The sequence below is a fragment of the Lepisosteus oculatus genome, chromosome 9 (assembly GCF_040954835.1).
Source record: "Lepisosteus oculatus isolate fLepOcu1 chromosome 9, fLepOcu1.hap2, whole genome shotgun sequence".
Taxonomy (NCBI): Eukaryota; Metazoa; Chordata; class Actinopteri; order Semionotiformes; family Lepisosteidae; genus Lepisosteus; species Lepisosteus oculatus.
Genome location: NC_090704.1, coordinates 45,238,900 through 45,253,578, shown reverse-complemented (window position 1 = coordinate 45,253,578; position 14,679 = coordinate 45,238,900). Strand labels below are relative to the sequence as shown.

The following is a 14,679-nucleotide window of genomic DNA, read 5'->3' as shown; positions in this document are numbered from 1 at the left end:
AGGAGCCCATCAGGTGTCCCGCAGCGTGGGGCGTGCAGGGTTCGAGAGCTGCGATAATCGTTTGTTACTAACAGAGTTTGAAAAGAGGGTGTTAAAACATTTGCTATAACAAAACCCCCGTTACATATCAGAATTCATACCGTCTTTTGACCGTTCATGATCATGACCGCACCTCACTCTTCGTTTTCACATTACACTGTTATGCATGCACACATCCTGAAATTTGAAATAAAAGAGGGTTTCCGAGCTTTTTCCCTGCAGTGCGCGGCAGGTTTTAAAGCGACGGCTTTTTAAAATTTAAACGACACTTCTGGAGAAAATGACTGACGAGGTGCTGAACAGTTCAAAGTCCAGGGTTGTATGCGCCTCTCCTCACCCTCCCAAGGCTAGAGGTGGAAAAAGCTGATTTGCATGATTAAAACATGAGGTCACCTGGGTTATAAATCTGAGGAGCAACTGCCCAGTGGGGAGGACGTTTCCAAAGCTTGGAAACACAAAAAAATGCTTTTACAAAGCCTCCTTTTGACTTTTTCAGACCACACCAGATATAGATTTTTTTTTTTTAGTGATTGTTTTCATGTTCCCCCCTCGGGGTAAAGATTTGCAAGAGTGAGCTAGAAAAGTATTTTTCCTAACGATGCGGTCATTCCCAGGGTCACCGAGTGCTCTGGGTAGAATGGAAGACATCTTAAAAAGATATCCACTTTTCATTTCTTTTTTATTTTTTTAAATGACCTACTTGCGTGAAGCAGGGCTGCAGGGCTGCAGGACTGTGTTGTTCTGTAACGTTGATATGGTCCTGTGGTAACAGACATAATTAGAGTGCTGTCACTACCTTGGCCTCAGGTTTAAGCCTAAGATGTGAAACACAGCCAAGAAGTGGTTTAATTAGAAAGATACTAAAACTTTAAAAGTGTTTTTGTCATTTTCCATGCCCTGCAGGGTCTCGCTACAGTTCTGTTCTACATATCATTGTATCTCTCGGAAATATCAAAGCACAACATTTTCAGATCAGAGCCTTTATATTCCTGATGGATTTGTCTTCGGCTCATCCGCGTCCCGAGACTTCAAATTCTCCCTCCAGCAAAGAGACAAACGCCTGATCTCCCAATCCACTCCAGTCTGGGACTTGTCTACAACCAGCTCTTTAATCAATGAGCATTGAAGTCTAGCTAGAACTTGGGGTGCTATCTGCAAGGTGTTTAAGTTCTGGAAAAGCTGGTCCTGGTGCGAGTGCGAGTGTGTGTGTGTGCGTGCACTACAAAAGACAGGCGTCCTGTCCAGGGTGTACCCCGCCTTGTGCCTTTTGCCTTCCCCCCGACCCTGAATTGGAAGAAGTGGTTAGAAAATTGATGGATGGATGTAGTCTAATAAGAGCAGCAGCTTCCTCCATGTTTAGGGACTGAAAACAATTAAAAGGCTGAAATTATTCCTATTATTAGGTCTGTAAGGGGCTCAGATTTGTAATTAACACAGGCAGGAGGAGTGAGGGACATGAATCAGGATCCTTGTTGAACTTTAATTTCCTTGGAGTTTCCTTGATTTTAAGTTCCTTGGAAAGGCTGCTGTACGTGTCAGGGAGAATTGTAACGGGGAGGTTGATGGGTGTCAAGTGGATGCAGGATATATTTTGAGGTTTCGTCTCGCATAATAAACTCTGTAACACCTGTTAGAGTCAAAGTCTTTGCTTCAAGAGTTCCAGTCAATCAGTGAGGCCACACAGTGACACATGAATTTCCACACTTGCCTGCTGAAGAGCTTGTGCTTGGGTGATTAGCATGACTCTTGTTACTGCAGGGCTGTCAACATTAAAACCTTTCAAAACTCCATTAGAAAGCAGTGTTGTTTAAAGGGTGGCTGAAAACAAGAATACGCTTGAAACGTTATTCCCTTTGGGTATGGAGTCAAAGGCTTCAAAGAATTTTTTTTCCCAGGGTTTGATCTTGAATATTCTTATTTTTAAGTGGAGTTCTAAAAAATGAGCGGAGCTTTGCCAGTGTAAGTTAATTCGAAGTTTTCTTCAGAGGGCAAAAGATTCAATACTAAAATATAATTTAAAATGAGTGGAAATGAGGTCACTGCTTGTTTTTTTCTTCATTTTTTCGAACACCAGTAGAATATCTTTCAGCAGGATGGAGCGACCCCTGTAGATTTCATTTTCGGTAAGCCTCAGTGTGTCTTAATTCAGGAGACAGATTGTTCACTTAGATAAACTGTATGAACAAGGATCTGCCATGTAAAACTGAACTGCCATTTCCTGCTCATTTATTTCCCCCATTGGGAAAATTTCCCCCATGAGATCATATATAGTCCCATTATGATCTCCTTAACGGAACAACAACCCGTTCTCTTCAGAAAAGTGGCAGTATAGCCTAATGTAGCAGAAGACATTTTATTTTTCCACGTTTGTCCTGACAGCAGGTGAATTAAAAAACATTTCTAGTATCTTGACTTGTGTGATAGACTATAGAGAGCTGCATGAGACTGGGGTAAACACTGTGGAAATGTACGTGGAGATGTTGATGTCTGGCACTGTGACCTGTGAGTGTAGGTGACTGGTGTAACATGCCAACTTGTATGTCTTTATCTGACTTGAAAATGCCCCATGTCCCTCCTGCAAGACATCTGGTGCAGATGTCCAAATGCCCACCAGTGAGGAGGAGAAGGACATGCTGTAACAGCTAAAGATCAGGGGCTGAAATTAACCTGCTGAGAACATGGGCACAGTTCAGCTCAAGGACTTTTTAAGATCTACAGGAGATTTCATGAGAACAATAGCTAAGTGAAACCATTACTATCACCTCCAATTGAAAGTGTGAAACAAGTTGATGAAATCTCCTCCCCCTATTATCTGATGCATTTGGTAGGAAAATGGCTATAGATGGAATTCTGTTATATTGTATTATAAATATTGGAGAAGAGCAGAGAATCATGGGGCTAACTTCTGTAAAAAAACATCAACATGAAATAATAAAGATGTCGGGGACATCATCAATTTAATATTCAATAATATTTCATTTCTTTTATTTTGCTTGTCACGCAATTTCTTTCTTAAAAAAATATTCCTCCCCATTAATTACTCATGCTAGAGGGCACAAGTGGAAACTACATGGGAGAGCATTTCATTTAAAACCGAGAGCAGGGCAGGAGGCCGTACTTTACACAAAAGGTTGTGGAGTCTGGAACAAGCTGTCTAGTCATTTGGTCAAACCTCACGGTCTTGCTTCTCCGAAAAACGAAACGGCATCAATTGCTATTAACTACCAGCTACCAAACAAGCTAGGTGCACTGAAGGGCTTCCTATCCTTTTGCAACCTCTGATCTTCTTCAACTCCAATACCTATTTGAAGGAAGCTGGAATTAGTTGCATGAGTGCGCTCTTGAAACTTTCACCGCGGTGCTGGAACTGTACTGCACTGGCAGCAGTGATTCACTGTATCTCGGGGGCCCGGGGGGCTCTACGGCCGCAGCCCAGTGCAGTCTGTGTGGGATTGTCTGCTAGCCTCTCCAGGGAGGTCCGCACCTCTGCCTGCGGTCAGCAGATCCCTCGATGGAGGTGGGAGGTGGAGGGGGGTGGCGTTTCCTGACAGGGAAGCCATGTCCCGTACACACAACGAATTGGCTGTCTCTGGGGCGGTCAGTGTGTCCCTGGCACACGTTCTCCCGACCCGACCCGACCCGCTTCCTGCAGCCCCGGTGCTGGGTCAGCAAGTGTGCTGGAGCAAATAAGAGTCGCGGAGACTGGAAAAGCACGAATCGGAGAGGGAATCACTCCCAGGCTCCCAGATCCGGGCCTTCAACTGGCTTCAGGCACCACAGTGAGTCAGGCTCAGGCAGGATGGGCAATGAGCTCAAAGCGCAGTGTGAGCTTTCAGAGTGAGCTTTGGGTCTGGAATGAAGCAAAAAAACATGACAACACAGTCATTTCCCCATTCATACTGTATATTAACTAACTTCGTTAGTCAGCATCTTGCTACACAAGAACATGATAAAGTTCACAAGACAAGAGGGGACGTCCAGTCTGTTTGGAAGATAGTAGCTAATTGATCCCAGGATCTCATCCAGCTGTTTCTTGAAAGAGAGCAGGGTATCAACTTCAACAACTTGCTCCACACTCCTGCAACCCTTTGGGTAAACGTTAGCTTGAAACATTGGGGCCGGAGATGTATCCCTTCATCCTTTGAAGCTGGAAATGGGGATTTGAGCGAAGGGAATCACTTCTCTCACCGTGCTGGACATGTTTCTCTCATGATCAGCATTGTCTTTTGCTCTGTTGTAGCGCCACCTGTGGGACATGCTGGGTGGCCTCTGTGCCCAGAGAGGCTGGGACCAGGCATCTGCCCTGTCACTTCCCCTGTCAGGGTGACTCAGACACCCCACCCTGCTGAGCCCTGCACGGAAGGGGTGAGAGTCCACTTTTCTGACCCCTCCCAGGATGTCTTCAGCCCCCCTGGGGGTGCTGATAAACTCTCCAAATTGTATGACGATCTTGTCCACTCTGGTAGCTCACATGATCTCATCACAGCTACTTTTCCTCCTAGTGGGTTTACATAAAGCCCTCTGGGAACTAGAGAGAGGCTTGAGTCACTGGTGAATTAATTCACTCTGGCATCTAGACTGCAAGACGAGAACCATGCTTCTTGTTTTTTTTTTCTGATGTTCTCTGCTTTCATTCAGGCCCATTCAACATGGCTCCAGCAGCAGAGACAGGAATGAAGAGCATGTTGTAGATGGGGTTCTTATCGAGTATTTTGCTAATATAATGGCGTTGGAGGTGACTCTGCAGTTCAGCAGTGCTGCAGCTCTTCTGTAGGCTTGCAGAGGCATGGTCAGACCTGTGAGGGCTTCATCACGGGGAAGTGGAGTCTCTGTGATCTTGGTGCTACACTTGAGGCGGGAGCCACATGTTTGAGAGACGGTGTCTACTTCAGACCGGTCTCTGCAGAGAGGAGCTGCACTGCGGCCCTCTTTCCCAAGACTGAGGCGCCATCTTGTCTGCCGAGGCCTCATTTAAACCATCAGACCTTACATAGAGGAAGTGTATCGAGGGGTGGGACCTTGGTAAGAATGGTAAGAAAGACATCTTCTGGCTTGATTGGTCATAAGCAGTTTTCTAAATGCACAACACCCAGCTGCTCTAAAGATATCTAAACCTGTGTGTACTGTAGGTGATATACACGTCTCTGTCTGACCCTCTAACAAAGATGACTGCACTGCTTGTGTCTGATGGATCAGACTGGGTCAGGTGCCTTTATTTTGAAAGGGCTCACCTGGAGATCTGAACCACACTGTGGAAATCACACATCCGAATGTCTCAAGGTCTCTGACATATACAGCGTTTGCAGGAAGAGACAGTATCTTTGTGGAGTCTGAAAATAATCCCGACGTACTCAATCCTGTATATACTGTACTGTAGATTGCCTTTAAATTAGAACGGACTGACGAGATCTGTAATAATAAGATGATAAGTGCATGAGTGGCTCCTGAGATTTGTTTGACACTTTCATTTCACAGTGCTTGGTCTGCAGAGTGAGAGTGTGGCTCTTTGATGAGAGCTTGAAAATGACTCTCTCCTGAGTTCCCAGGCGTTTTAAAGCAATAATGTATGAAGACAACTGTTATTCCCACAGCCATTGTGAATATATTAACTACGTGTACACTTTTTTTCAATTTTCAAAAGAAGTACATTGTGCACACTTTACATTTGTGTTCTTGAGTAATGACTGGGCTCTAGGGATGCTGTTCCATTGCACATGTGCACATGAGTGTGCTGTCCCTGCGAGCAGCATCGTTATACAGGCACAACACTTGACATTTAGGGAATTGCAGCAGATCTAATGAGCATTTGTTCAAAGTGTTATTGTGATCATTTAGCCGCCTGCCTTTGAATAACAAATCTCTCACTATTGTTTCATAGAAAAATGTAAGATGTTATACACCCCATCATTCTTTATGAGTGGTAGCTGATGGTCTTTTTTTGAGGGAATCGTCTGTGTTCTCTTTACAAAAAGTAAAATATGACCTACTTTATCCGAATAAACAGAATTGTTTCCAATGCTTCTTTCGGCAATGTGCATAGGTAATTAAGGACTTTTCGATTTCGATGAGAATCCATTTAAATTCCAGATTAATTAGTGTATCCTGCTTACAGAACGGCTGATTACTACTGAGTCATAGGCTGTATTCCACTGCTGGCATTAGCCAGAGGTGATTTTGTTGGTTTATTCAGCTTGCATTCGTGTATTGAACCATCAGTGCCACAGGTTTGAGCTCCTGTTGTGCTTTTGTACATAGCAAAACACAAAGATAGAAAAATCCTGCTTCACTTCAATTGGAGGAAAAAAACCCTGATTGATTTGGGCTGTGTAGTTCTTCTTGCTGTTTGTCAGCACTTTGAGAACTAGAGTAATCTGCTTTCTGCTTTCTGTGATGTCAGTGCAGGAAATGTGAAAGACTGGGTAATTAATTTTCTTTTTCAAAAGCAGGATTTAAAAAATGACCCAGTTTTCATGTTTATTGAATAGAATGTTAAAATCTATCTTTGCACATGCTTTTGATCTTCGTGCAACATGATGAGGAGAGAGAAAACCATTCACAGAGACAAAGATCAGACTGTCAGTCCTTACAAAGAGAATAACTTTTGCATGTTGTTGTTTTGGTGAATTTATAAAACTGCTGAAGGAATACATCTGAGGAGAAATGGTGCCATAATCCAAAATTAATATTATAATATTATTCCTTATAGCATGAAGGGATTGGGTCTAACATATAGAGATAAATTTAATCTCCTACTTTGTTTCCAGATTCAGGCAATGAGGTGAACTGCTTTAATTTGTTTTTAAGATCACAGGTTCTGAAATATATATCCAAATATATATACACTTTCACCATAAGAAAAAGCTACACAATACAACCCAATACACAGTATGTCACAGCTTAATGCACATTAAGTGTAACAATACCGTGTAAGGTACAGTAAAATCTGTATATAATAAAATACTGCACACTGTACAACAGTGCAACACAAACCAGGAGAACGTTATTGACTCCACACATGCCATTTCACATTATTGTTACAATGGAGAAAAATGATCCCAAAATAATCCCAGCCCGTTCCCCGTGAGGTTCCCTGTCTGCATGTATGAGCTTTAAGTCTGGTTTGTCTTTTACTCTTATCAGGCAGCGTGGCGAGACCGATCGCTGTTTAAAGATGACACCCTGTCCCGAAGGAAGCTAGACACAAGCCGTGGAAAGTTTGAGCTGGGCGTACACACCCACAGAAAGAGTCATGAGCCCCCAGCCGGTGGCCTTTGCCAAGTTAAATAAGCCTTATCGTGGAATTAAATAAAATTAAGTAATAGGAGGCTATGTAAACATTTAGATGTCGGTTCAGTGGGGCACAATATGAATTGAGCCATACTGCTTTTCAGTGGCCTGGCTATTGTCTATGCGTGTTTTGTTTTTATAAGTACAGAATGTACTCCAGTCATAATTTTTTTTAAAGCAACACTCGACACAGCGATGCTGCACTCTCTCTGACTCCAGACTGAGTTTCCTCACTGTGGGTCTGAATTTCAAGCAGGAAGCCAGCACAGACACAGTGAGGAGGCGGTTGTCATGGCACCCCAAGAATGTTTTGGGCTTGTTCTGTGGAAGCCCCACCCATCCAGAGCAAGAATCCGAGCCTCTTCCACTTGCAGGTTTCTAGAAACAATGACCTCCTTTTTGCAGTAAATGGGAGAAACAAAGACCACCACCCTGGTGGATTTGAACAGCTTCTGAATGCCATAAAAGCAGTCTTCAGCTTGTGCCAGTTTTAAGATGGCCGGCGTTCTGCAGCTTCAGTCAAACACAGAGTGTATCAGGGCCTGTTGGGCTTTGAGGATGTTACGGAAAGTGATGTCACAGCCTCAGAAACTGAATCACGCCCACAACGGGAGACCTGGCCTTCTGGCGTAGGGGGATGCTCTGATGTCTGGGGAATGGCTCTGCATGGCTGTGGGGCCAGAGAAGCTTGTAACTGGTCACAGCCCAACACTGCCGAGGTGCAGAGCAGCGTAGTGACATGGACACTGCTATCTCACCTGGGAATTGTTGTGGGAGACCATGCATTGCAAATACCTGGGCTGCTGGACCAGTACCATAGGAGAGCTGCTTGCCAGCACCACTGAAGGTTTGCAGCATTAACTGCTGCTAGGTGCTGAACCACACTCCCAGCCTTACCTGGCATCCAGTGATTTCCATCTCTTCCCTGCTTGGCATTTGCATGACCGTCTGCCTCAGGCCCTGCACGATCCACAATGCCCAGCTGCCAGCGCTGCTGTGATTGTCCAACCTCCTTTTTCCTGCTTGTAGTAGGTTGTGTTGTAGGTACTGTATATAATTACCGAAAGGACTGCTGGTTTAAAAATGCAGTTTATATTGGTAAATAAGCACAGTATTTCAGGTGGGTAGCTGCGTCAGCATGCGTAGGCTGCAAAGGAACAAGTAGTAGGTTTATTCCATGCTGAAAAAAAGAAGAAAGAGGACACAACGTTTCGAAGGGAAGCCTTCTTCACCTGAAGAAGGCTCCACGGCCGAAACGTTGTGTTCTCTTTCTTCTTTTTTTCAGCATGGAATAAACCTATTACTTGGTCCTAATAAGCACAGTATGTCCACCACACCTTTATACTGTATGCGCTACCGATCTTTACCATGATTTCCTCGGTCTTAATTTTTTGTAACCACATTATAATACTGCAAGCTTTTAGAAATGGGGGTTCTGTGCCTTGTAACACAAGTGCAGACTTGGGCATTGTTTAATTAAAACACTCGGCTGTATCAGTGGGAGCAAATGCAAGTTGTTTCGGATAAAAGCATCAACCAAATAAGTGGGTAAAAATAAATTAGTCATTTTTAATAGGTCCATAATGTTGCACTGTTCTGAAAGTAGATTGGGATACAGCTGGTCCATCTTCAGGAGGAGGGAAAGATTAGCCCCTGCAGTGCGCTTAAGAGCCACACCAGTGCACCGTTGTGTGCTGCTCGCAGGTTACTTTTTTTTAACCCCCACAAATGGACTGGAAAGAAAGCTGGCCTTGCTTCCAGGAATCTGGCTCAGCCCGGGAAGTGAGCCCAGGTTCAGTGTCTCTCACATTTCACCACAATGAGCTTCCCCCCGGCTTCACACAGCTGCTGTCTCCATGGAGACCCGTTTTATCGACAGGCAAAACCCGTGGAGTCAGAGTGAGGACCAATTAGAGCCAATAATGATCCTAAACTCACCTGCACCGGGCAAAATTAAACCAGATAGACCTGGAACAAGCATGGTTTTTTTCTCCAAGCTTCTCAAGAAAGCATCTTGGGGAAAAAAAAAAGGTGTCTGCCTCCTGGCCGTGGGGCGGAAAGTGTTCGGGAGATCGGTCTCGGGTCACAGCCTCACACGAGAAGTTAAAAGCACAGACGTGCCGTGGAATAACATCGTAAACTCTGGTGGTCTGCTCTTGCTTCTATTACAGAGCTTTGCTGTACCACCCTCACCTGATTCCGCCCATTGAGACGCAGCTCAAGAGGAGGGGTCCGGAGGTAGCTGTGCGCGTGTGTCAGGGTTTGTGGTTCTGCTGTCTCATGGGCCGCATGGCTGTCCTGCTCTGCCAGTGTGACTCCATGATGAAACCGTTCACTTCTTAAGGCTCTGTCTTTGGCTCGTGCTCTCAGTGTGCTGGTCTGGTGCTGTGTGGGCTCTCTGTCCTGTTCTTGTAACGCGCTCAGATTTGTGTATTGCTTTGCACTTCAGCTCACTCCCTGCAGATTGGCAATGGTGTGACACTTCACCCAGTGCACCCAAGAGGTGTGCTCAAAGCGCTCATGCCACCAGACTCTTTCACCCCGGGGGGGGGCAGACTAATGCCCTGCCTGTGCTGCTGGCTCTCGGCACCTCTTATCACATGCTGTGATCCGCGAGCAAACAGACGGGAGAAATGGCACCATGACGCAGGCTTGCCCGAGCGCCGCAGAGCTGTGTTTGTCTGTGTTTACAAGTTGTCACAGGGCGAATCCGAGCAGCCCCGCGGTCGAAGTGTGTGCTAACAAAACTAACGCGCCTGACCCCAGCGCTGTGTCCTAACTCCACCCCCCCTCGCTCCCCTGCCACTAATGAGTACACCTGGGCTGCTCTCAAACACTGAGTAATGGGAGGAGGGGGGGCTAATATTTGCACTTCTGTCTACTATCATTGCAGAAGTGTGTGTATGTTTATCCCCCATCACCAGGCTTAAAGGTACTGTAGCTCCAGGACTTGTCTTGGAGCCAAAAAGTTAATTCTCGTGCTTCACGGATCGTTATCTCAAAAGCAAGTTGGTTTCTGTGGCGGTTATCGTCGATTGCATTGTTTCTACACAAAACTGTCCTGCAGCTTGACGTGATCAGCAGTGCTCTTTTTGTTCCTGGTGATTTCCTTGTTTTTGTGAATGTTTGCTAAACTGTATTTGTCAGTAGGGTCGGTAACCCCTGCCCTAGGTTTATTTGAAGTTCGTATAACTCAGCAAGATGTAATTAAAACGTTCAGCAAGATTGCTTATTGGCAACATGTGATAATACTGTTGTCTTGAGACTCTAGAATTCCATTACTAGGTCACATTCTTTAAAATCTTTAAAACGTATATTTTCTTGATGCCCCACACCCACAGCAGGGTGTGCTGCTCAGATTAATTAAAAAAAAGCTTTATTCTGGACCTCTGCTTGGTGAGTTTTGTTGTTAAAGCCAACATAAATATGAAAGTTCCTTTTTGTGCTCCACAGCTTGAAAGCAGTAAATACACTATACACTAAATAATGCGTGCATGAGCTGTTCATTTATCTGTCATTCAGAGCTGGAATGTCTTCAGACACTAGATACTGTATGGCTTGCTTTGCTATTGTCCCACTGAGCTGTCAGATCCTTCTGTGCTGCTTCAAGCCTGAAGACTGAGCAATGGGAAAAGGCTATCTTGAATTCTGCCTTGCGCTCTTAATGGGTTTTTGAGGTCTGAGATGATAATTTTCTGTTGTTGTAAACACTTCTTACATGATAAAAGGGAGCCTGTGTGTGATTGTGCATTTTATGCATTGCAAAATTTGAAAAGCGCTACATTAGTTTAGAATACTGTAGCTTAAGCATCTGTGCTTTGGGTCCTCTGTCAGTACTGCTCTCTCTGGCTGCTGGGACTGGGCACTGCAGTCCAGTATGTGGCCATTGTACACATCTGCGTAGTAATGAGCTGTTATTTCCTGCCTGTCTCTGTCGATGCACTGTTACAATAGAACAGCGTAAACTGTATCTGTTTTTTAACTGCCAACTAGTCTTTGCACAGGGGGGACTAAAAGACCAGATAGCATTAGGCTGCTTTCAAAAGCATTCTAATGACATGGAAAATCGGCATTCAGCCTGGGAGCAGCTGACACTGTCTGTCAGCAGACCTTAAAGGGCTGTTGCATAAAATGATCCTTCACTGTTACTTTCTTAACTGATATTTTGGCAGCTGGAAGATGGGAATTGATCGGCTGTGAGATGTGGGTTCTCAGTGTGTCAGTCTGCTCTTCAAGTTTGGCTTTGGTGCAGGACCTGCAATGGAGATCTGAGCACTTCTCTCTCGGGGGGGAGAGGCACTGCAAAAACCATGTGTATGAAAAATACAATGAACAGCCAGCGTTCAGGGATTGTTGTTCCATTTGTGGAAGATGGAAGATCATGTGACAACCACGGCACTAAACAGGAAGTGTTTTGGTGTGGCCATGCCGCTCAGACTGCAGTTGCATGATGGGGTATGTAGAGGGAGAAGGCTTTGGTTGTAATTTGAATCCAGATTAACCGTTAGCAGCTTAATGTTGAATCTGATGCACATAAGACAGTGGGACAAGATGATCATGGCCAATCAACTGTACGGATGTGGTGTAACAAATTTTGATCTGTACCGCTCTACTGCTGTATCCTGTATGCTTTCATATTATCATGAGCTCTCAAAAATTGCTTATAGAAGCAGATACCTCGGACATTTGGAGGGAATTACAAACCAAGTTACCTTATTTTTGATGGTGGATTGTGTCCAGAGGTGTTGGAGCTCTGCTTTAGTCGAATCAGTGTATCCCATCAGATATGTGTCTCTAAACCTTCCCTGTGTCTTTTTTTTTCCTAGAGCAAGTGACTATCCAACTCCACCTTGTGACTTTGGCCTTTTTTTTAAATCACTAAATGATGTGTAACCCCGATGCCCTGAGTTACAGATTAGTTTTACTGCTTTATACAAGAAGAGGTCCCCCCCCCCCCACCAAATAAAGCTTCCTTTTGATAAAGGAACTTTCCGCCCTCTGTTACCCGGTGAGCCCACGCCAGTGTAATCTTTTTTTCAAATGATATTGCAACACAACGTGAGGCTGTGGAACAGCCAATGAAAGCCAAGATATCGGTCATTTACAAAGACGCCTTTCTGGCTGATGGCTTCGTCAGAAAAGCAGGAAATGAAAGCATGTTCCAGAATTGCTTCGCTGCACAACTCCATAAAACATCAACAAAGGACAGTTTTTTTAAAAATCTGTTAGGTCCGATAACACCCGGATGTTCTTTAAAAGGTATTTTGTAAACCCTATTCAAAGTTCTAATACAATAAATAAATCCGAAACCTTCATACACCTTCTACCGTATATTATTTTGTTCTTATTCCTCAATGGATATACCACGGTTTCTGTGTTTAAAAACTTAATTTACGGTCCTCATCAGTATCATTCAATTTGTGTGTCCAGTTATTTTTTAGTGAAGGAGCCAGTGAGCACAGGACCTGAGTAACAGGGTGATCAGAAATGTGCTGAGCATAACATGAAGTCAGGGCCTGAGCTGGGAGCCCTCTACATGAAACTCTTAGACCAAACAGCTACTGCACAACCCTCAGAAAATGTTACACGTCAGTCTTCGCACAGGTGCAAGTAGTAACTCTGCTAATGCAGGTAAACACCTTTCTGCAGAAAAGGTCTGTTAATTTAGTGCCTCGTTCTGTTATGAGCTCCACGTGGCTGCTCTGAGCTTTTCAAAGCCTCACTTTCGTATTGAAGATCATTCATAATTTAAAACTGCAGCTATTCCTCAAAAAAGATCAAAAGTCTATTGACTTCCAGCGAGGAACCTTATCACTGCACACACTTCTTTAAAAAAAACAACTTCTGACCTCAATTTCAGATTGTAGCAAACAACAAAGAAGGTCACACTATTTGCCTCGTATTCTTTGATGTGTTATCCAATTCATACTTTTTAATTTGGTTTTGTAGATAATGTTTTGAATTCCTGTGAAGAGTTTTAGCTGTTATTCTGTTACAAATGGTTTTAACACTTCTCATTTAAGTCATGTCTGGAGCCAAATTACTGTGTAAAGGGAAATTTACACTGGGGTTTTATTTGCACATTAAACTGTAACACAAACTCAAAACCACAGTGTCTTTGACCTGAAGATGTACTTAAGACAGTGCGGAGGAAGAGGCATTGTATAAAGTGACAGATGGGGTATGTAATAACCTTTTGATTCAGTTCAGTGCTCAGAAAAAAAACTGAAAAAATGTGAGGAAATCTGTGGATCTGAATGCATAGGAAAAAAATGAGCTTTAATTGCCAATTTTCACGATGTTATCAGGATGTATCAGTGAATCACTAGTCTGGTTCTCAAACGATGGAGCATCACGCTGCCTGGCAATTAAATCAATAAGGTTTCCTGTTAGAGTCACACGGTGTAGTTGTAATGCCAGCATCTGTTCCTGTCTACAGGTAATATGCATAACAGTGCGCAGCTCGGACTTTGCTCGCTGCCACACAGAGTCTGCTCCTCTTTGAACACCTGCTCAAGAATGATTTCGGGTCAGAATTCAAGGGTTGCAGTTAGTTTGGTCAGAGATGTAACTAGAGCAGGCAAGCTGGTTGCTGTGCTTCGCATTAACAAGCTATCCAGCCAGTGAGTAGCTCTAGGTCTCCTGCTGATGTGCTGAAGGCAAGTCTTAGCCCAGCATCCAGAGAACCCAAGTGTCGGCACATGCTTGGTATTAAGTTCATGTGATTATGTGCCAAGACCCATCATGCCCCCATGCAGAACTGCATATGCTTGTGTGCAAACACGTGGTCACACATGTCCCTGAAGTACGCCTGTTCAAATGTGCCCTTTAATTTCGCCCGGAATTCACAAGAGACAGAATTGCACTAGCAGCCACATAAGGAAATCAGTTATCCGAACGTAACTGCAGCCAGTCATACTGCAGAATGAAAGAAAGCACAAAGCTCGCCCACTGTACTGTACCATTTTACAATCTGCAATGGTTCAATGTGGCTGCCTTTTTTTGATAACTGAGAACTGCCTCAACCCAAGCCTTGACAGAAACAGTGTGCCAGGACTATTATGCTTCTATAGTCTTTGCACCACACATGGCCTAACTGGAACAGATTGAATAACTCCTGTTGTTTTTTTCTTGGATGTATCTTCTGACAATGACGTGCATCCTTGGGGAATTATACCAAGGAGGGAAGCCGAGAGCACACTGGGGTCCTCCAAGGTGCATCAAAGTGTGCCAAGGGGGCTGGTTGGGGCTGCAGACGCACTCGCCAGAACCCTTGATGAAAGACGTGCCTCGTTGCTGTGCAGCGCCCGGACCGTCACAACCCCAGTGCAGGCAGCTGTGGGAGGCCACCTC

General features: G+C 44.4%; 1 long non-coding RNA gene across 1 annotated transcript; it reads left to right on the top strand.

Annotated features, from left to right (window-relative positions):
* Window positions 1-11,144: 11,144 nt before the first annotated feature.
* LOC107078493 (uncharacterized) lies at window positions 11,145-12,646 on the top strand. Its single transcript, XR_001479416.2, has 2 exons — window positions 11,145-11,781; window positions 12,153-12,646. It is a non-coding gene; the product is annotated as an uncharacterized lncRNA (long non-coding RNA).
* Window positions 12,647-14,679: the final 2,033 nt, after the last annotated feature.